Source organism: Macrobrachium nipponense, chromosome 2 (assembly GCF_015104395.2).
Source record: "Macrobrachium nipponense isolate FS-2020 chromosome 2, ASM1510439v2, whole genome shotgun sequence".
NCBI classification, from domain to species: domain Eukaryota; kingdom Metazoa; phylum Arthropoda; class Malacostraca; order Decapoda; family Palaemonidae; genus Macrobrachium; species Macrobrachium nipponense.
The window spans coordinates 160,521,006-160,543,847 of record NC_087201.1 but is presented as its reverse complement, the minus strand read 5'-3'; the positions used below and the strand labels follow the sequence as shown (position 1 = coordinate 160,543,847).

The window sequence follows — 22,842 nt, the reverse complement described above, 5'->3', positions numbered from 1 at the left end:
TGTTTGAAGCTGGTGCTATTTTGAGAGTGGCTCTAACATGTTCGTTCCCAACTTTATCCTTTCTAGTAAGTCCACATTGCCATCTCAACATTCTCATCTCAGTCACGTCGATCCTGTTCTTATCTCTCTTCTTAGTTGCCCATGTTTCAGATGAATACAACATTGCAGGTATTATGTACGAGTTTTCATATAAATATTACGTTTTTGTATACGCACATGTGTAAGTCATTTATACGTGTCTGCATTTATAGCAATAGACTGTGTAAAATTATATCGTATGTTGTTCATGCCTGACAGTTAATGCATTCATTCTTGTCTGCATTTACTGGTGTCTTCTATATCTTTTTTGTTCTTTCGTCATATCCATATATATCACCTCTTAATCGTGCAAGACACATTTAACTCCATCTCGACGTCTTTAACTTTTAAAATAAATATAAAAGCCAATTAGGGTTCAGACACCGCCTCATTCCGAACACTATAACTTTGGTTCGATAATGAGCTTCGTTTGAACCTTTTGCGTCCTTGTTCAGAATATTGGTCTCACATGGGACACTTCATGTTTTGTTTTCGTTTTCGATGATATTGATTCAAAGGATATTAGTCTGCTCTCTCTCTCTCTCTCTCTCTCTCTCTCTCTCTCTCTCTCTCTCTCTCTCTCTCTCTCTGTAGCGGTAGTAGAACAAGTAGTAGTAAACTGGAGCATATTGTTTGTTGTACAGAGAATATCAGAAACCGGCCCTCCTCTCTCTCTCTCTCTCTCTCTCTCTCTCTCTCTCTCTCTCTCTCTCTCTCTCCTCTCTCTCTCTCTCTCTCTCTCTCTCTCTCTGAGCCTGCGAGCGGCGTCATTTTAGATTTTGTGAAGGTACCATTTCACCACAAGTTCCACTAGGCTCATGAAACGTCTCTCAATTTAAGCAGTCTCGTAACACCTGTCAGGCTACCTTTCCCTTTCACGTTCTCTGTGGGAATCAATAACCTTGAAGAGTTCGAGGTTTGCATCTAAAATAATACCTGTGGACAAACACTGTCGGCTTTATTTAAAATACTGTGTTCGGTGCACGCGTCGAATCCTCTAATATGTGCATTTATGTATTTTGATTTACATCCATGTGTTATTTTGCACTCTTGTCGAGTAATTGGCGTAATCCACATCTGAATTTAGAATGATTAGGTACTTGACATTCGCATGATTTCAAGCTGATCTTCGTAGGCCTAGCATAGGCCTATATTTTCCCCCCTTTTATATTCCCTTTTCTTCAGTCCTAGGATGGAAAAGAAAAATAAATATTGCCGCTCGTAGCCTAAATATATTGCCTCTCCTAGCCTTCACTGAGGAAATACTAAAATTGGTCGAAAACTGCCAGTAGCCTCTAAATTCTAGTGGGTACAGGACAGATGTATAAACATAAACCACTTTTGCCCTTTGTGGAGGAGACTGCTAATTCGATGTGATAACCAATTTTTCGTTCTGTATTCAAATTTATATTTAAAAAAAAATGCCTGTGCTCGCTTCTTTTCCCTGACCTCCAGATGAATAAATTTGTCTTCTACTTTCCCTTTCCTTGGTAGTACTACGACCTCCTGTCTCTTGTTTTTCTGCGTTTTAGTTTGTGTTTAGCATGATTCACGAATCACGTGAACTGATGTTGCAACAGACTATGATCGTCGGTGCCGTTACACACAGTGACTCAGTTTTAATGTACAGTGACTCAATTTCCTGCGGCATTTCTTTGAAGTATGTATGTATGAAAGTGTGATCCCAGAAAGTTTATGATATTCAGAAGGTAATATGCAAGCATTTCGTAAATTAGAAAACTGTAAAATAGAGAGAGAGAGAGAGAGAGATGAGGAGAGGATAGAGAGATCCTGTAGAGACGGAGAGAGAGAGAGAGAGAGAGAGAGAGAGAGAGAGAGAGAGAGAGCTTTCTGCATACTACCGAAAAAGAACTCCGCTTCGATTATATCGAGTCCCTGGTATTGTGGGATAGGCCCATTAAACTCGTACCCTTCTCGTTTTGATTAATCACTCTTTGCATACATATGCAAGGTTGCTTTCATATACCGAGGACATTAATCTGACATAATTTATGGCCAGGTTAGCCTTACTTTTATTTCAAAAGGTGGGGTTAGTCTACTGAAGCCTAAGACACTCGTTGGTTTAATCCGAATTTTATACGAGTTCCTCAATCTATCCTAAAGGATACTGGGATTAATAATAGATTCGCTCTTCTTGCGTCTATCTCCGTAGGCCGTTCTGAAAATCTTGCAGGTTTGCATAGTCAATGAGTCATTAGTTAATATGGTTCACTTCAGGAGACCTTGATGGTCCCGGGTTCGATTCCCGGCTCGGTCAACGCGGAATCAGAGAAATTTATTTCTGGTGATAGAAGTTCAATTCTCGATATAGTGTGGTTCGGATCCCACAATAAGCTGTAGGTCCCGTTGCTAGGTAACCAATTGGTTCCTAGCCACGTAAAAATATTTAATCCTTCGGGCCAGCCCTAGGAGAGCTGTTTTAATCAGCTCAGTGGTCTGGTAAACTAAGATATACTTAAGGAGACCTTGAGTTAATAACCTCGCAGTCTTTTCCAGAGGGCGAAGGTGTATTGATGACTTACCCTTGGAGCAGTAGTTGTATTGTCTGCTTATTTTCTAAAAAAGATTCTCATGCAATATGACTAAATATTACCGAAATAGGTTATCGATAAATATACCGGTGTCATATCGAGAGAATGTTGCAGTGTACTATGTATAAATTTCTTATGAATGAGGTCTATAGGACTATTGGTTTATACACCATGCTGCTTTACGAGTGTATGTATACCCTGTGCGTACGTATTGTTGTCTTCCTTTTTTCATGGTCGTATGTTTAACCAGATGTTGTCATCGTGCTCCCCAATCCCCTTTCATCTCTCCTCTCTCTCTCTCTCTCTCTCTCTCTCTCTCTCTCTCTCTCTCTGTGGTGTTGGGTCAAGTCAATTCCCTGTTGTTCCTTTAAACGCCATCGAGAAGATAGACGTACGTCTGCTGTTCTTGCACGCTTGCTTTCGAGCGATCAATAACAGAGGTAGGTAGGGGGAGGGAATCTTGGCGGTGAAAACATGAAATCAAATACAATACTTTTACTTTGCAGTGAAATATCGAAATTCTGCGTCAAACAGTTGCAGGTTTCGGGTCCAGCATTGCTGCAGCATAGTTGCCGGTTTGGCATTTTCCGCGCTTTTAGAGATTTTAACGTTTTAAAGCCTCATATCGTTATGTCAACGTTTTTTGTAATATCTATTATAATGTTTCAGGTTGATTTCAGTTTATAAATATGAATGACTAGTCTCCCTATGATGAAAGGGAGTTCGTAAAGAAATGAGCGGCTGGCAACTGTGGCGTGTAGGTAGGCAACGGGAGCCGACTTGGACCACGGTCCCACCAGTCCTCCTCCATTAGTGTCTGTTTGGAGGGAGTTTCGGGAAGAGGACGCACACGGACGCGAAACACGAATCCTATTTGAACATTTCTGTGCATTTCAAACGGCGTTTCCACGGACAGACGTCTTCTGACACGCCGGCTGTTTCTCTCTTTTTGGATGATGGAACGCCTTGTAGTTACCTGTGACCATAGGTAAAGAGAATAGTCTCATGTTTATCCCAGATTCGAAAAAATGATAGAATAAAAAAATTAAATTAAATCTGTGTTGCCTTTAGATAGAGCCGTGTGTGTATGTGTATGTGTGTTCAGACGAAGCTTTTGGCCCGTTGGTGCAGAAGAAGTCGTATGCAAGGAATCTGCCAAGCAATTTTTGGGGTTTTTTTTCAGGGGCGAGGGGGAGGGGATTTTGATCTTTATAACGAATGTCAGCGGTGACTATAATGAATGGTGGACGACCGTACCCTTCAGTTACTACCGTAATGTTTTTGGCGTTATGACTTTATCAGTTGTATTCGTTTACTCCATATATATATATAATATATAATATTAAAATAAGATTTATAATATTAATTATATATATTATATATATATATATATATATATATTATATATATATATATATATATATATATATATATATCTTTTACTCGCGATCCCTCCGCATGATTTGATCTGGCATTTTGTTTCCTTGATGCTGTGAAGTTTATTGATTTCTGTAATACTGTTAGATGTGATTAGTGTAAATAGCAACAAACTCTCGGTAGGTAGCATCTCTCTCTCTCTCTCTCTCTCTCTCTCTCTCTCTCTCTCTCTCTCTCTCTCTCTCTCTCTCACTCTCTCTCTCTTATGACAGTTTTGTACGTGACATGTCGCAATTTCATTTTGTATCGAAAAAGTATTTGTGCTAGACTCGAGTGGGTGGTACTTAGCAGTAGGATAATTTATAGTTTATATTCATATATCATATATATATATATATATATTATATATATATATTATATATATACATATGTATAGTATAGATATACATATATATGAAATACATTATTTAATCGTAACATTTGAGATGTTCGATGATGTTTTTGCTAATAGGTTGGGTTAATACCACTTACGTCTAAATTTCCCATAGGAGCAAGTTTTCGTACACTTGTCAGTACTAAATGCAAAGTTTTTATTTTTTTCCCCACCCGGAAGTATGGTCACTGTAGAGCTAGATCTGGACTAGGTGAAAAAGTCACGAGTTGACACGAATGAATAACATTAAATTATAGACAGTGGCAATAGTAGTTGAAATAGCGTTGGGACTTAGTCTGGGCTAGTACGTGAAAATCAAGGAAAGAAACCGTTGTTTATAATTTGCAAATGGTAATAACATTCTTTCGTACTGTTACGTACCGATATTTTTAACGTATGTTTTTTCCGAGATGTTATTGTAATGTCGAATACACAGCTTAACACTAACAGTTAATTTTTTTAATACTATATATATATATTATATATATATATATATATATATATATTATATATATATTTTATGGTACTTCATTGGCGATTGTAGTCCCATTAATGCTTGCAAGTACTTTGTGTACTGCTTAGTAATAAGTGTTAGTAACAGCTATCATCGTTATCGTCGTTATAAGTAAATTATTGTGACGATGTTAGCTATAGTTATTAATAATCTTGGGATTAAATCAAGGACATATATATTTTGTAATTGTTACGAACCCAGTTCATGGTTCACACTGCTTCCTGGTTTAAGAAAGCAGAGTAGTTTATGGTAATCCGAGGTCGTCTTATCACGATTTGTCATCATGGGAGCGCATAAAGTTTTTAATATTCAATGCAATAAAAAAAACCTTAGATTGGTAAGTTTGATGTCAGTCCTCCGTATAAAAAGTGTTCTTAGCTGTAATCACGGAAGTGGCAACTGTTACTCAAGAATAGCCACTTTTTTTCTTTTTTTTAGACTCACGTATCTCTTGTAATATTTTCGCATTAATTTTGATCGTGTTTCCCCACTAAAACCATCTACTGCATCCTTTTCAACTGATCCTACGATCAAAATCAGAATGTGCAGCAGTAATGCCACCCAGCGTGTGTATTTCCTAGGCGTAAAACTCGTCCTTCCAAAATAACAATTGACTGTTGAACTCTTCCGCCATCTTCAAACGTATCCGGCTTATTCCAAGGGTGATCTTTTTTAGCCTGTTCTATATTTAGGGTAAGAGTTTTGTAATGTATTTTATTAGTCTCATCAGTGTAGGTCTGTAGCATCATCGTGTGCGTGCAAGTTTCGAACTTCCTTATAATAAAGTTAAGGCGAACAGATTTATGGCTGATATAAAAGTCCATTGGATACCACGTTTTCAAGCTGAGAACTTCGGAAAGGGTAATATAGCTCAACCTCATAAAGATGATCGTTTTAGGAATGAAAGAAATCCGAAACTCAGAGCTTTGATTGAAAAGGGAACACTTCAAGTTAAGGGTTGACTTTTGAAGTGTGTGTATCGGCCTACGGTTGGTCCACCAGGCGTGCCTCTGTTTTGTTAAATAACATTTAATTAACTTTTCAATTTTTTTTGAATCTCCACATTTAACACATTTTTTTTAGATGGGTAGAGTATTGAGTCACAAGTATGTCTGCTAATGCAGTATATTATTTTTTGTACTTTCATTGGTCTATGTTCAGCCATGCGCCCCCGTGTACTTGTACTAGGTACTTTTAATGCTGATAACGGCCAAAGTTCTCTTAATTATTCCGGTTCCCATTGTCGCAGTTACTGGACCAAGCAGTCCACAAGATAGTCTGTATATGAATAGGAAAGTACGAGAATTGCCGGCCAGAATTAAGGTTAAGAGGTAAACCTAGGAAACCGTAGTACTAAGAATGTGGTCACATATACAATAGGCATTACATGATACTGTAGCAGAATATATATACTAATATAATTGTGTGTGTATACATACATATCATAAATGGTTCCATACATTGTACAAAATTTAAATACGTAAAAAGACATAAGGTCGATACACTGATGAGACCCAAAAAGCTAGGCTGATATGTTATGCATTAGAGACATAATGACGGCGAAGAGTGGATTGGAAATATATATAAAGAGCTCATCTACTGAAGAGGGTTAGACGAGGTGCGAGTGTTCTTTCAACAAAGATATGATTATGAGATCAAACACGTTGGAAATATTGGATAGTTTGAGGACGTGATGGCCGTCGTTAAAAAAAAAAAAAAAAAAAAAAAAAAAAACGAACCAGAGTCGTTAGTACTACATTTGCTGGAACTCCAGTTCATCTTAAAATGGTATGAATTTACATGAGTGTTATACGTTGTCGTTTTAAGGAAAATTATTTATATGTAGGCTGGTGTAACTAGATTTATAATGGTAAGAAGAGGTTGGCGTAACTAGATTTATGATGGTAAATTTTTTTTTTATCTTTTATTATGAAAATATAACAAAATTCTCTACATTATTTACATAGTACTTATCGTATCATAAATACAGAAGAATAAAATAAAAAAATTAAAGTACAATGTTAAATATACCTTTTTTACAAAATGATATTCAAATTTCCTTTTAAAAACCATCATCATATCCCAGTTATGGTTAAAGATTATATTAGATCCATATATAATACGCACACCAGTCCATATTTTCAAGATTTAACCACCGAACTGACGAATTGCATGTGGCTAGGTGAGTTTGACGATTGGAAATAGGAAACTAATAAGAAAAGCGTTAGCGAAAGTGACGCGTAAAATAATTGATGAATGAATGTAAAGTCAAAGGTTTTTTATTTTTTGGATGAGCCCTATGCTTACGAGACGTTTGTTTGGCGGCAGCTGATTGGCTGGTACCGGGAGGTAGGCAGCTGGCAGCCAAACAAACTTCTCGTAGGCTTAGGGCTCACCCAAGAATATCTACCTTAAGTGAGCCAGCTATAGAGACCATCACCTTTTAAGATAACAAGCAACAGACCGCATGAGGTAAGTGACAGATGAGTTATGCTATTACTAGTGTGGTTCAGGAAGTATAAGCACTCGAGACGAAATGAAAAGTCTTTGTGACAACGTACGTGAAAAGGAAATTATTACCAGTAAAGAGAAATATACACATTGGGTCTATAACTTCCCTGATAATTCTGGGTCCCTGAACAAGCTTCCATTCGTTCCATAAAACGTATCCAGAAATATTAAATCGAAATGGAAAGAAATATTAAGGTTAATTAAAATTTTTAAAAGTTGGACAGCCGAGTGGGAGTAAACCAGAGAAAAAGGCCAAAGATATGTATTTGGGGACTGGAAGGACATTATAGTTGATAGCCTCTTGAGGGAGTCTAGGACAACTACCCCCGTAGACAACTACCCCCCGTAGACACTAACCCCGTAGACATACCCAACGAGACAATAAATAGGCGTTAAAAGTTTTTGTGATGCTAACCACTCTTATAATAATTGTTATTGTTTACAACACTCTTGGGTGCTTAGAAAAATAAACAACTTACTCTGAAATACAACATATTAGGGAGAAAGGTAAAGGGAAACTAAATATAATTTTAAGAATTTTTGATAAAAGTAATCAAAAGAAAAGGTAATAATAAATCAGAATACAGCTCATGCACAAACATTATCGCATCATTAAAGGAACAATTAAAAATGATTTATGATTTTATATTGATCAAAGTATTCAATAGAAAAAATTTTATAATAAAAAAGCCTAAATATTTTGTCTAAAATTGTAAATTGTTTGCAATTCTACGTAAGTATTCCGGAACATCTTGATTTTCATAATCGTTAACAATTGTTATAATTCGCTTCGAAACTTTCATATATTTTGTCATGGAAGGCTCTTTATCAAAACTGACTGCACACCGAGCAAGCTTTAGTTGTTCTCGTTTAATAAACGTTAGAAATTTCCAAATGTTATGATGACAGCAACTAGCATTTTCTACAAAGCTCCTATGCCACCCTACCACAGCATGTTTGTTCTCGGAAGTTCGATTCTCGGACATTCCATTGAGGCGTGAGGGATGTGTATTTCCGGTGATAGAAGTTCACTCTCGACATGGTTCGGAAGTCTACACGTCAAGCCGTTGGTCCCGTTGCTGAATAACCCGCTGGTTTCATGCAACGTTAAATCAACAAACAAACAAACAAAAAAAGCAACTTAATATGCAGGTATCCTTCATACATTAACTTTTCTTTTCCTCTTTCACTTTTGATAAACTCCATTATTTCTTTTGGGATGTAACTTGTAAAAGATATTCGATGAAGATTTCAACAATGATCGTACTTTGAAGCAAGTTGATACCATGAGTGTTTAAGCAGAGAGTAATATGATTTCTAAAAGTGGCCGAGAGTAAAAGCTCATTTAAAAACTTTTGTCCGTGATAAACTACAACTATTATAAGAGTGGTTAACGCCACAACAACTTTTAATGACTATTGTTGAGATCAGAAGCTCTATTACAAAAATGCTTATCGACCTACTAAATCTTTTTACCAATCTATTAGAAACTTTTTTTATTTTATTTTTAAGAAATTGATTCTTTTAACGCCTATTTTTGAATTCGGTAGGGGGGTAATTGTCTGCTGGGGTAATTATCCTAGGGGGTTAGTTGTCCTTGGGGATAATTGTCCTAGGGTTGGTGGTAGGGTGGATGTCCTGTAACGCCTTGAAACCTGTACTGGAGTTACTAGGTACATGATACGCTCGACTGTGTACCATTTTTTTTTTATTTTTATTTATTTTTTTTTTTTTTTGTGCTTCCCTTGTCTTTTTATTTCAATGAATGGTTGGAAATTTATATCGTTTAAAAATTTCTTGGCTGAGGGATTTATGTATCAGCAGGATCTCGATAGTTGTGCATAATTGTTGGTTTTGAAGTAAGAGACCTTACCCTGTTTGAAATGGGTATCACCTTAATAACAGCCCTATGAAAAAACAAAACAAGCATTTAATACGATTATCTCCAACTTGAAAGCAAAATATAATAAGCTGTCCATTTCGTAAAGTAGATATATCCGTCAGTAATGACTAAGATGACTATGAATATGAAACGAAATAAACATTACTATCAAATTACTACCAAAGTCTCCTGAGAAACGCCTGCATTATCGAACTGATTTAATCAAGTAATTAAGGCATTGTGATTTTGTTTATTTTTTTCAATTTGAAAGCAAACAAATTGAAAAACATGGGTCGGAGGTTAATAAAAACTTGAGCATAAGTGTGCTGCATCGATTTATTTTGATATTAAAAAAAATTGCAAGTACGTACTTTAGGCCAGAACTGGAAAACTAAAAGATAAATCAATAGTAATTCTGTCATAAAATTCATCTTGAGGAAGAAAAGGATTGAAAAAACATCTAACAAAAAATAAAATTTTTTTAAAAAATAAAAAATGAAAAAAATAAAAATCAAATAAAAAATATCACCAACCCCGCGCATGCGCGTTGTGGAATTCACAGCGGACACCGTCTTTCATGTGCCTCATCATTCCACATTATGCGGATCACATCCGTTCCCATGAGGGGAGGTCCCTCGGGAGAATGACGTAATCAGTTGCCGTCTCGCTTTTGTGTTGCGTTCAGGCGGTGGAGCGAAGGTTTTACGGTCCCCTTTAGGTCTACATTACGGAAAATCGACTAAAAAGTAGGAAGGTCTTTCTTTGGAGAATGAAACGGAACTGTTACTCGTTAATATGAATTCCGAATTAACATCATATTGTAAGATATGTTATGTTTTTAGGTAGGCTAATTGTTACGGCAGATATAGGCCTAATAGATTTAGTCCTAACCACCGCCCAGTGAACACAATATGGGAGGCTTCAGCGTGAACTAAAGCAACACTCACTGCCACGTTCATCCTGCAACTGCTGAATTAAGGATGAACGCACTGATAGACGCAACGCATGAGCCGCTGCTTATCAGGCGCATCGGCAGCGTGGCAACGCTGCACCATTCAAAACACTCTTTCACATACTCAGGCGCTGCGCGGTTACGAATCCAGATGAAAATGCCACAGGACAAAAAAAATGTTAATCTGAACTAGATAATGAAACCCCATGAGTAAATTTGAACCTGGTGTGTATCCACGTATCCACCTTTGTAAATGCGTGTTTAGTAGAAGGCCCGTTGGGGATTTATTTTTGGTTCTTCTCCGTATGTATCCACTTTTGTGCCGTGTATAGTACTAGTCCGTTGGGGGATTACCGTAAAAACGTAAAACAAAAGACTGGAAATATAAGAAAGATACCGACGCCTAAGAAATATTGAGAAATTTATTACCGGCCACCATGAATTAATGTGACTTTCATAGCTAAAATTGTGATTTTTTATTTTTTTTCTGACTATTTTCGACCACCTCGGATACGTAAGTCCACCCATGCGTATACTAAGTTGCACATGGCGGCGACTCCTCCAAAATAGAAGCATCTTATTGCCCATTTAACCATTGGCTACGGAGGTCTATATATTATATAGACTTCCACCCAGAGAGTTTTTAGTTTCATCAGGAAATGGTTTAGATTCGTCCCCGTCCTGCCGCGTATTCAACTCCTGTAGTTCCCTGTCAGGCGCGGTCGGAACTAGACTTACTATTGGGTAGATAAATAACGTGTTTACAGACCATTCACTAATATATAGGAGCGTCAAACAAAAAATAGTCAGATTGCCACCGTGACCTTATTTACTACGGGCATGATTCATGGTGGTATAATGTAGTTTGGCGTTAACAGCGCTATTGTGTGATGGTGTGAGATTATGAAATCGCTATTTCAGGTTTCTTGTCGCGTCGTTCAGATTGGCTTGGTTAATTCCATCCAACATGCATCAATTTCTCTCTCTCTCTCTCTCTCTCTCTTTGAAGGATTACTGTTGAGGAATAATGATCACAGTCTATTTAGCAGTCCGTGCACATCACGCGGTGCACTGTAGGCATACTTAAGGTTCTTTGCAGAGTCCCTTCGGCTCCTAGCTACAATCCCTCTCATTCCCTTTTCCCATACATTTTTACTCTGTTTCCATTTGAGCGCTGAATGACCTTTTAGGTCATTGCGCTTGGCCTTGGGCCTACATTTTATATTCCATTCCATTCCATTCCATATCTCCCGTTTATGAAAGCAGTGACCCCAGTAAGTTATGTTGGGTGTCTTATTAGCTTTTAACATTAACCCATAATTACAATATAAATAGCAGGTACTATCGTGCACAAAAGTCCGTTCCCTGAAGGTGCGTCCACACGGTCGAACAATGTCCGACGGACAAACATTGTTACCAATTAACAATTGTCTGCCGGTCTTTGCCTTGTGAGCAGAGTAAAAACTCTGGTATACAGCCTCATCTGGTACCACTGTTTGTTGCCAGTCCTACTTCCATCGTTTCAACGCTTATGACGTCATCCTGTTTAGCCTATGATATGGTAACAATGTTTGTCCGTCGGACATTGTTCGACCATGTGGACGCACCTTTAGCCGTCCAGAGAGTGAGAACATAATCCACTGACTATGAATCACCGAAGCAGTTGAACGAGTAACAAAAGGAACCCCACAGATGTCGCACCGTATGGGCTACAGGAATGGAAGGAGTGAGTGGGCAGCAGGTATTTTTCTTGAGTATAGAGGAAATTCTCCATTTTCTAATATCGTGAAGAGTGTGACCGTGAAGTTTTCGTTGTTGACGATAGTATTGGGTTTGAGTATAAAATTTGCCGGTAAGGAAATGTGAGAAATAAGTATGAGAATAAAAGTGCTTAAGAAGTCGATATTCATGAATTTGTATTTTCCTATAGGTTATCGTATCTTATCAACAGACATGACTGTCCAAAAGATTGATACCAAAACATTTCAGCAACAGTGTTTACAGTGCTGTTCTATAATCTGTAAGCTGCCTCTTTAAAAAAAAAACTACCATTTACAGCAGTAGGTTAATAAAAGTATCAGTTCCCTTACGTTATAGAGGTAGTAACCACAAACCACTGTTGGTAGCATCCTCTATATTTAAACATTCATAGATCTGTTATATTTAGTTGTATTACGTGATTAAGCCAACATCCATATTAGAAGCGGGTGTTATGGGTGATGTCAGCCCAATGCCAGGTTTTAGACACTTGCAAATTATGGCTAAACGTAATTTTTGTTGATAATACAAAATGAAAGATTCAGATACTTTCACAAATGTAACAAATTCATATATATTAAGTAAAAAGACGGAAAGAAAGAAGCAGAGGACAAATATTAATCATAGCACAAAGGTAAAGACAAAAAATATTGATATGAAAGAGTTTTTCTGGGGAAGTGGTAGTCTAATAGTCTAATAGACGTAACTAGCGAATGAATTTTTTTCAGTATTTTGGCGGTTTTGTTAGTGGTTTGAGGTTACAGCAACGACAATGCGCTGTGAATTGAATAACCGTGTACCTGACCAATTGTGATTGTTGTTAATGTAGAATGCCATGGTCATGAAAACTATTCATCCACAAACAATATCATGGTGTTGACCCTTTTAAAATTAACGTGACAGTTTCTACTAGAGGCTTAAGGATGAAACTACCCCATGAGTGTTGTAAGAGGCATCACCTTTGGTAGCACATTTTACTCTCAAACCCCGATATTAGATATAGAGTTACTTGTTCAACTGCTTTGCGATTTCATAGTCAGCGGATTCGTGTTCACTCTCTTGACCAGCAGAGGGAACGGACTTTTGTTCACGACAGAACATAGCTTGATATTACCTCCGTCTCTCTTGGATAGTTGTTTGTCTGTGAAAAATATTCTTTAAATTATGGATTTTTTTTAATGAAGCGAACGAATCACAAAGAATAAATGTTACATTACTTATCACAGACGATGATAATTACCCTTAAGGAAATAGCTAGTTGTTATTGGCCATGGATTTGGCTTAGTGTGATGGTAATGATTTTGAACATTATTTCTGGGACAACGCTGTTGGTAGGAAGTTCCAGTCGAGACCAATATTGAGGCGGTGTGAGAACTCTACGCGTTACGGTAACCACGTTTCACTTAGCCTACGCTATGTTTATGATTTCCATTCGATGCGCTGTAGGCATTACTTAAGGTTCTTTGCAGCGTCCCGTAGGCTCCTATACTCTGTTTTTTTTCATCTGTCCATCCGGCTGTGGGGTTTTTGTATGGTAACACTGCGTCCCGGGCTTTAAATAGTCACGCTACGTGTAAGTTTTAGGTATATAAAAGGATATCTGGTGTACATTTGCAACTGAAAGTGTTTTTTAATAATTTACTGTATGCGAATTACACCATTAATATTCGAAATAGGTTATTGTTATTATTGTTGAATGCAAGGTCCTTTAAATATACTGGGAGTATATTTAAAGGACCTTGGTTGAATGTAAGCTCCCTTTTCGGGGTGGCGAATGGAACAGCCAGACGCAGTGGCGGGAAAATTGCTTCTCTCGCTGTTCGCTACGGCAAGATGTCAACGTATTACTTCATTATACGTAAGTATATCAGTATGTACTGTTAATTTTTATAAAGTGCGTTTCAGCCAGATACGATATGACGTAACTTGGTTTAGCATCTGTTTGATGGAATTTGCGTCTGGCTGTTCCATTCGCCACCCCGGAAAGGCAGCTTACATTCGACAATAATAACAATATCCTATTTCGAATATTAACGGTGTAATTCGCATACAGTAAATTATTAAAACACTTTTCAGTTGCAAATGTACAACCAGATATCCTTTATTTACCTAAAACTTACACAGCGTAACTATTTCAAACCCGGGACGCAGTGTTACCATACAAAAACACCACTGGCGGATGGACAGATGAAAAAAAAACAGAGTATAGTTGCAACTCCTTTCATTCCTTTTACTATTCCTCCATTCATATTATCTTTCTTCCATCTTACTCTCCCCGCCTTTCCTAACAATTGTTGCTTAGTGCAACTGCGAGAGTTTCTTCCTCATATGCCTGCAGACTTTTTTTTTAACTGCTAATTTCCGTTTCAGTGTATCTTGCAAATGGGTATAACAGTTTTATATATAAATTATATACATTGTCTATAATATATTATATATTAATGTACGTACGTATGCATGTATGTATGCACGTATGCAAGTATTATAAAATTAAGTTGTAGTAGTGTTCAATGTATCCTTTTTTCATGGCGCTTTGTTTGAATGACTTCGGTGTGTGTGTTTGTGTTTGTGTGTTATGCAGTTTGTGATGACTGTGGTCATTTCTTGCGTCACACCGTGACCTCGATTTCTTCTCACTTTTTGAATACTCTTGTTGCTATATTCCCATGAATTTTATATACACGTATAATATATATATATATATATATATATATATATATATATATATATATATATACACGTATATATATATAATATATATATATATATATATATATATATATATATATATATATATATGATTTGTTTGCTAATGCAGTCCACTTTCGAAGTCGAAAAGGCATCAATAGTATTAAACTTGAAGACATGGAGTGTGTAATAATTCCGCCACTGTTATAAGCGTGCTTATTGTATCTTCATTCATTTATATTATATATATATATATATATATATATATATATATATTCATGTATATATATATATATTAATATATGTATAAATGTATATATAATACATAGATAGTAATACAGATGAAAACACCCAAGTCCTTTGTAACATTGGGGAACGTGTCCGGGAGAAAAGTCAATAGTTATTGTAACATTCATTCTTCAACTGATGTACTTATAACGAGCTGAGTATGCAGAGAGCTTCTAAGTGCACCAATAACAATTTGATACACCCACCTTCATATGGAGTTGAGCAGTAAAAGTAGAAGCAGTTACTAAGAAAGCAATATAGTATTGATCTGCAAAATATGCTCATCGTATGTAAGGTTTTGCTTCTCGAGTGGGACTTATCTCCCATCAAAGATTAACGGGAATGCCGTAGGCACCTATCCATGCAGGGAGAATATTTCAATAATTCCAGACAAATTCCAGTTTACGTTGACCTTGAAAGCTGACTTTGATCGATTAGTGCCACAAGGCCAGGTCAAGGTCTTCTGGAAGCTTTGGTCTACCGGCCACCAATGTTAACCTCCCCGGGGGGGAGGGGGCGGGGGGGCGAATTTGGGGAGATAATGCCATCAGTGCAACTGTCACCATTACTTGAGGTTCTTTGCAGCGTCCCTCAGCTCTTAGTTGCAACCTCTTTCATTCACTTTACTGTACCTCCGTTCATGTTCTCTTTCTTCCATCTTACTTTCCACCCTCTCTTGACAGCTGGTTCATAGTGGAATAGGGAGGTTTTCCTACTGTTACACCTTTAAAGCCATTAACTGTCAATTTCAGTTTCAGCGCTGAATGACCTCATAGGTCTCCAGTGCTTGGCCTTTGGCCTGAGTTCTTTATTCTGTCTGTTCCATAACATTAGTTTGGGAATATTGTTTTTGAGGCTTGATAAGATCAGACCATATTTACTGTGAATGTTATGAAAGGAAACCTTTCAAATAATTCCGCTCTGGTTTGGTTTAAAACGAAAAGTTAAGTATATCTTAGTTTTACCAGACCACTGAGCTGATTAACAGCTCTCCTGGTGCTGGCCCGAAGGATTAGATATTTTTTCACGTGGCTAGGAACCAATTGGTTACATAGCAACGGGACCTACAGCTTTATTGTGGAGTCCGAACCACACTAGATCGAGAAATTAATTTCTATCACCAGAAATAAATTCCTCTGATTCCGCGTTGGCCGAGCCGGGATTCGAACTTCGGACCACCGGATTGGCAGGCGAGCGCGAAAACCACTCGTACAGCGAGGAACTAGGTTGAAAACGAAAACTTTGCTATTCACCTGGATGACGTTTCTCCGGTTTTTAGAACTCGCTCTCTTTCAAGAGGTGGGCTTATTGTTGCCTCTACTACGTAGGGGGGGGGGGGGGTTATTGCCGTCAGTGCACCCCATGCGGTGCTCTGTAGGCATTACTTAAGTTTCTTTGCAGCGTCCCTTAGTCCCCTAGCTGCAACCCCTTTCGTTCCGTTTACTGTAACCTCCGTTCATATTCTCTCTCTCTTCTATCTTACTTTCCAACCTCTCCTAACAATTGATTCATAGTGCAACTGCTTTGAGGTTCTCCTCCTGTTACACCTTTCAAACCTTTGACTGTCAATTTCCATTTTAGCGCTGAATGACCTCACTGGTCCCAGTTCTTGGCCTTAGACCTGCACACTATATTCATTGGTTTCCTCAAGGTCGACGACTCTCTCGATTAACAACTCTCACTTGAAAAAAAAAAGTTGTTTAAATTTTTTTTTTTTACCATCCACTTACTTCTATTTTTAATTTCCTTGGCCTTTAAATGGCGAAGCTGAGGGCATTGATTTTCTGCAGCCGTTGCTGACTTTAGCAGTAATGATGTTCCTGCATGCTCTCTCGTGTCTGTTGTGACGAATGCGATATGTTTCGTGCGGTTTTCATTTGGTTTTGTGCGTGTATACAGCCAGATTTATTTTCGTTTTTACTGCTGTGCCTAATCCATTAGTGTAGTTTCGTATATACATACGTGCATGCATCTACATTTGTGCACAGAGGAAGTTTAAAGTAACATAAGTCTTATTGCTGTGAATTTTTTAAATGTTTATTAAGAGTAACAAAACAATCATAAGCGTCCTCGATCTCCCTTTCTTGCATCTTAAGTGAAATGTTCCGTCTTCCTGTATTATTATTATTGCGCTTCTTAAATCTGCTCCCCGTAGTGGGGGCGGGGGATAGCGCCGCCAGTGGACTTCATGCGGTACACTGTAGGCATTACTTAAGGTTCTATGCAGCGTGCCTTCGGCCCCTAGCTGCAGCCTCTTTCTTTCCTTTTACTGTACCTCCTTTTATATTCTCTTCCTCCATCTTACTTTCCAACCTCTTCTAACACTTGATTCATAGTGCAACTGCTTTCTGAGGTTTTCCTCCTGTTCCACCTTTCAAACCTTTTACTGTCAGTCTCCCTTTCAGCGCTGAGTGGCCTCATAGGTCCCAGAGCTTGGCATTATGCCAAAAACCTATATATTAATCAATCAATCAATCGTTATATCTGTTGTTTGTAATGGAGCAATGTAATTGAAGGAAATAGATTTGGAAGCATTGCTCAAGGTTCTTTACAGCGTCCCTTCGGCCCCTAGCTGCAGCCTCTTTTATTCCTTTTACTGTACCTCCGTTCATATTCTCTTTCTTCCATCTTACTCTCCATCCAGCCTCGCCTGCCAGTTCTTTCTAGAACAACTGCTTTGAGGTTTTCCTCCTGTGACACTTTTAAAGTCTTCTCTCTCTCTCAATTTCCATTTCGGCGCTGAATGACCTCATAGGTCTTAGCGATTGTCATATTCCATTCCAATGTAGGGTATTACGTAATGCCATTTTGATGCTGTACTTTCCCGTGGAAACTAATTGTGTTCATAATTACGTAATGTAATTTTAATGCTGTACTTTCCCACGGAAGCTAATTGTGTTCATATTTACGTAATGTAATTTTAATGCTGTTTTTTTCCATGGAAAATAATTGTGCTCATAATTACGCAATGTAATTTTAATGCTGTATTTTTCCATGGAAACTAATTGTGTTCGTAATTACGTAATGTAATTTTAATGCTGTTTTTTTTCCATGGAAAATAATTGTGTTCATAATTACGTAATGTAATTTTAATGCTGTACTTTTCCACGGAAACTAATTGTGTTCATAATTACGTCTAATTTTAATGCTGGCGCCTCAGTGACGTGATCGATTCTCGGGCATTCCACTGAGGGGTAAGAGATGTGTATTTCTGGTGATAGAAGTTCACTCTCGACGTGGTTCGGAAGTCACGTAAAGCCGTTGGTCCCGTTGCTGAATAACCACTGGTTCCATGCAACGTAAAAACACCACACAAACAAACAAACACATAATTTTAATGCTGTATTTTTCCATGGAGACTAATTGTGTTCATAATTTTAGTTATTCACGACACTTGTCGTCAACCTCCTCTAAGCAAAAGTTCCTTATAGCCACACTGCTTTCGGCTGCGTTTTCTCTGCTTCATTAACTTGAGTGCTTGAGAAATTCTAGTCTCAACATAAGAGATATTTCCAAGCAGAAAAATAGTCGAGAATGTTTTATGTGTATGGACGAGGGGCCCAGAATATTTTTTTTTTTTTATTTAATACGTAAGCTGAAAAATAATGATGATTATACCTGTTCGCATTTTCCTGGCGTCTCAGTTGTGACTTCTTGTTTTATTCCTTTCCAAGAGAAAGTGATTTTTTTATCATGCTAATGTACGAGGGTTCTTCTAAGGAAGCTTGAGTTACCATGCATGCTCCACAGTAATATATATGCATAAATATATAAAAAGTATACATTATACATACATACATACATACATACTAACATATACATACATACACACACACATACTCATTATTTAGATAATTCTATATATGATATATATATATATATTATATATATAATATAATATATCTATTGTATGTATGTATTTATGTGTATATATAATATATATATATATATATAATATATAATATGAAGATGAAAGGACCGTAAAACACTATATGGACGTTGCAACCATATATTTCCAGCTCCTTTTTTTTTTTTCTGTGCTCCTGATCACTGGTTCTTTATGGACATAGTATACCTTGCAAGAGGATATCTTAAAAATATACAAGACATATGTAGGTGTGGCAGTAAGTCTCTATTGGTGACCCAGGAAGGATGGTATTATTCCCGGGCCTCATTAACTCTAAGCCTGGCGACTCGTCCGGTGGTCGGATGTTCTTGGACACCTGCTTGAGAAGCGGCCTAAGGATTAGTTCGTCGACGTCATCCAATTTCCAACGTCCTCCTGACAGGTTCATGTTGTTGGTTTGATTGATGATAGCAGCAGATTCCAGCATCTTCCTTTTGTACGGACAGCTAGTTTTGAAAACTAGCTCTGCCCCACTCCAGTCAATAGTATGGCCTTTGTCCCTGATATGTAAACAAATCCCCGAGTTCTCCGATGCATATCGCACTGATCTTTGTGTTCTGCTAATCTCTGTGAGATGGATCTATCAGTTTCCCCAACGTAAATCTCACTACAATTGCTACACGGTATCTTGTAAACACCGGCTGCTTCTCCTCTTTTTATTTAGGTATACGTTAATGAGCAAACTCCCGATGGATTTGGGATAATGGAAAATGAAAGGATTATCAGACCTGAGGTGTTCTGTGGTTTTTTGGATGTTTTCATCGTACGGAGGTTTTATTTTATTGTTGAGATCTATTTGTTTATTCTGAGTTGGACCTATATATATGTGTATAGATATATATATATATATATATCTATATATATATATATATATATATATTATATATATATATATATATATATATATATATATATATATATATATATATATATATATATATATATGTATATATATATATATATATATATATATATATATATCAATATATATATATATATATATATATATGTATATATATATATATATATATATATATATATATGTATGTATGATATATATATATATATATAATGTATAAATATATATATATATATATATATATATATATATAATATATATATATGTTATATATATATATATAATATATATATATATATATATATATATATATATATATAAGCGAATACCACGGGAAAATGATAGTCAGAAATCCAAGCGCTTTCGTCTTTATTCAGACATCGTCAAGGAGCTACTAAATATTCTGTGAGAACTGGGCAAATATCGAATGCATTATTTGTACATATGAGAGATTTAGACCATCCTATTAACTGGAGTCAAGCAAGAGCCTTAGTCCCATGTAATGACACAGTTAAAAGGAATATAATTGAATCTTGTTTTATCAAATCAAATAATAGAATTGTTCTAAATTTAAGTCTTGGTTTATTTATTTACTTGATGCTTTCATAATGAAAAAAGTTGTAGATAAATATAAGAACAAAATTAATATATTCAGTTTTTACATGTTTTGGACTGTAAAGATACTTTGTAATTTCGGTTAGGGTCAGAATCTGTTTAAGTTTGTGACCGTGTGATATCCGATAATCCTGGATAATCCCTTTTAATTTTTACCCTTTTGATAATTAACCATCTGGTATTTCTGATCTTGTTTGTACCTGAGGCCTTCCTCTCCAATTGTACTTTAGTAGCTCCTTGACGATGTCTGCATAAAGACGCTATCATTTTCCCGTGGTATTCGCTTATTTATGAAGTCACGTGCATCTACTGTGATTTTTTAAGCATATATATATATATATATATATATATATATATATATATATATATATATATGTGTGTGTGTGTGTATATATATATATGTTATCTATATGTATTCTATATATATATATGTTATCTTTATGTATATAGCTATTCTATATAGTTATAGATAATATACATACATACATTATATCATTATACATTATATAATTAATATAATCATATATTATATATATATGTATGAAAATGTATATATTATATAGTTATTATATATATATGTTATAATATATCATAATGCTATTATGTAATATAATTATAATATATAGGCTGGTTCACTTAAGGTTAGATTTCTTGGAATTGAGAGCCAAATTGCTTACGAGAACGTTTTGTTTGGCAGGCCACTTGATTGGCTGGTACAAGGAGGTAGGCAGCTCCCAGCCAATCAGCGTCCGCCAAACGAACATCTCGCAGGCGTAGGGCTCACCCAAGAATCTACCTTAAGTGAACCAGTTATACATATATATATATATATATATATATATATATATATATATATATATATATATATATATATATATATATATATATATATATATATATGTATATATATATATTATTTATATATATAGTATATATATATATATATTTATATATGTATGTATATATATATATATAATATATATCTACAAATATATATTCTATATACATATATATATAGTGTATATATAGTGTATATATAATATATATATATTTAGAGAGAGAGAGAGTTTTTTTATCGAGAGTTGGATTTGTTACTGATTTTTCCGTGTGTTTTTTCAATTCAACCTTGACCCAGGCTTTTTATATAGGCCGTGGAGAGGTGCCGTCACAAAGTGTTGCCACGAACCAAGGTACATTTTAACTCGAAATGTCAGTCGCTGGTATTTATTGACAGCTCCGTAGGATGCTGGTTATTCCACACCCGGTAATCAGACTTTGTCAGGCTTTGTTTGTTTCTGTAAATACTATTTTAAATGTCATTTCGTTTTGCTTTGTAAACCTTTATTTTGGATTTTTTTTTTTGTGAACCCTTGTTTTTGGAATTTGGAATTTAAACTTTTTTTTTTTTTTTTTTGTAGATTTTTTTTTTAGTTTGGTAAAACCCTTTTCTTCGGAATTTTGAAAATAATACGAAGATATGGGTAAACGTTTGGAAAATGTAAATAATACGAAGATATGGGTAAACGTTCCGGAAAATAGAAATAATACGAGGATTCACTGTAATTTCGTTGTGGTAATTTCGTTGCAGCAATTTCATCGCATAGCAAATACATATTAGAGCATTTCAGTGCAAAGTAATTACATTGCAATGCATTACATCTCACGGTAATTTCATCATATAACTATATGTACCATAAGATTAAAAAAGGGGGAATAAAATAATTTTTTATCGAATACTAATACACATTAATACATGGTAATGAAAAACATTGTTTAGAAAAACAAAGATAAACTAAAATCACACACACGCATTTATTTTTATTAAAAAAGAAAAAAATTACCTATTGCCATCAATATTCAAAAAGACAAATTATGGGCAATACCCATAAGATAGTCGAGCAATTCTCGATTTTCATAATCATTAACGATGCGTTGGATTCTAACGGCACTATCGTTATATTTTTTTTTTTTACGGCGAGGAATGTCTGTACCAGCGACATACTGTTCCATTGTAGCTTCATTTCTTGATTGCTCTTTTTTCAAAATATCTAGAAACTTCAAAATAGTAGGATGTGATGCGCCAACCAATTTGCTGAATGAACGATGCCAACCTTCACAACAATTGTTTTTTTTTAGAGGCTGGCAGCGTCGAAGTAATTCCATAAAATATGATCAAATCGAGGAGGTCGACGTCCTGAGCGACGGTTCGGGCGTCCAATCCAGTTATCCTCTGCGTCATCTAAAACAGGCTGTTCATTTTCAGGATAATTATTATCATTTAGGAATTCAAATGTGCCAACTACATCTACGATAGGCACGAATGCAATTGAAGTAATCATGCGCATTTTTAATGCAAAATCTGCATCGCTCTCATACAACTGTTGTAGGCCATTCCTTTGAATAGACCGAAATATACATTGTGAAAAAT

At 36.1% G+C, this 22,842-nt stretch overlaps 1 protein-coding gene across 3 annotated transcripts in view; it reads left to right on the top strand.

Annotated features, from left to right (window-relative positions):
* The first annotated feature begins 3,428 nt into the window (after nucleotides 1–3,428).
* The window catches only part of LOC135221096 (carbohydrate sulfotransferase 11-like), a 69,193-nt gene continuing 49,779 nt past the window's right edge, over nucleotides 3,429–22,842 (top strand). For 2 of the 3 annotated variants that reach the window (XM_064258895.1, XM_064258894.1), the window contains exon 1: nucleotides 3,431–3,618. The gene's annotated coding sequence lies outside the window, so the exon portion shown is untranslated. Of the gene's footprint in view, nucleotides 3,619–22,842 lie in introns of all 3 variants that reach the window. The other variant, XM_064258896.1, reaches the window with a different exon arrangement.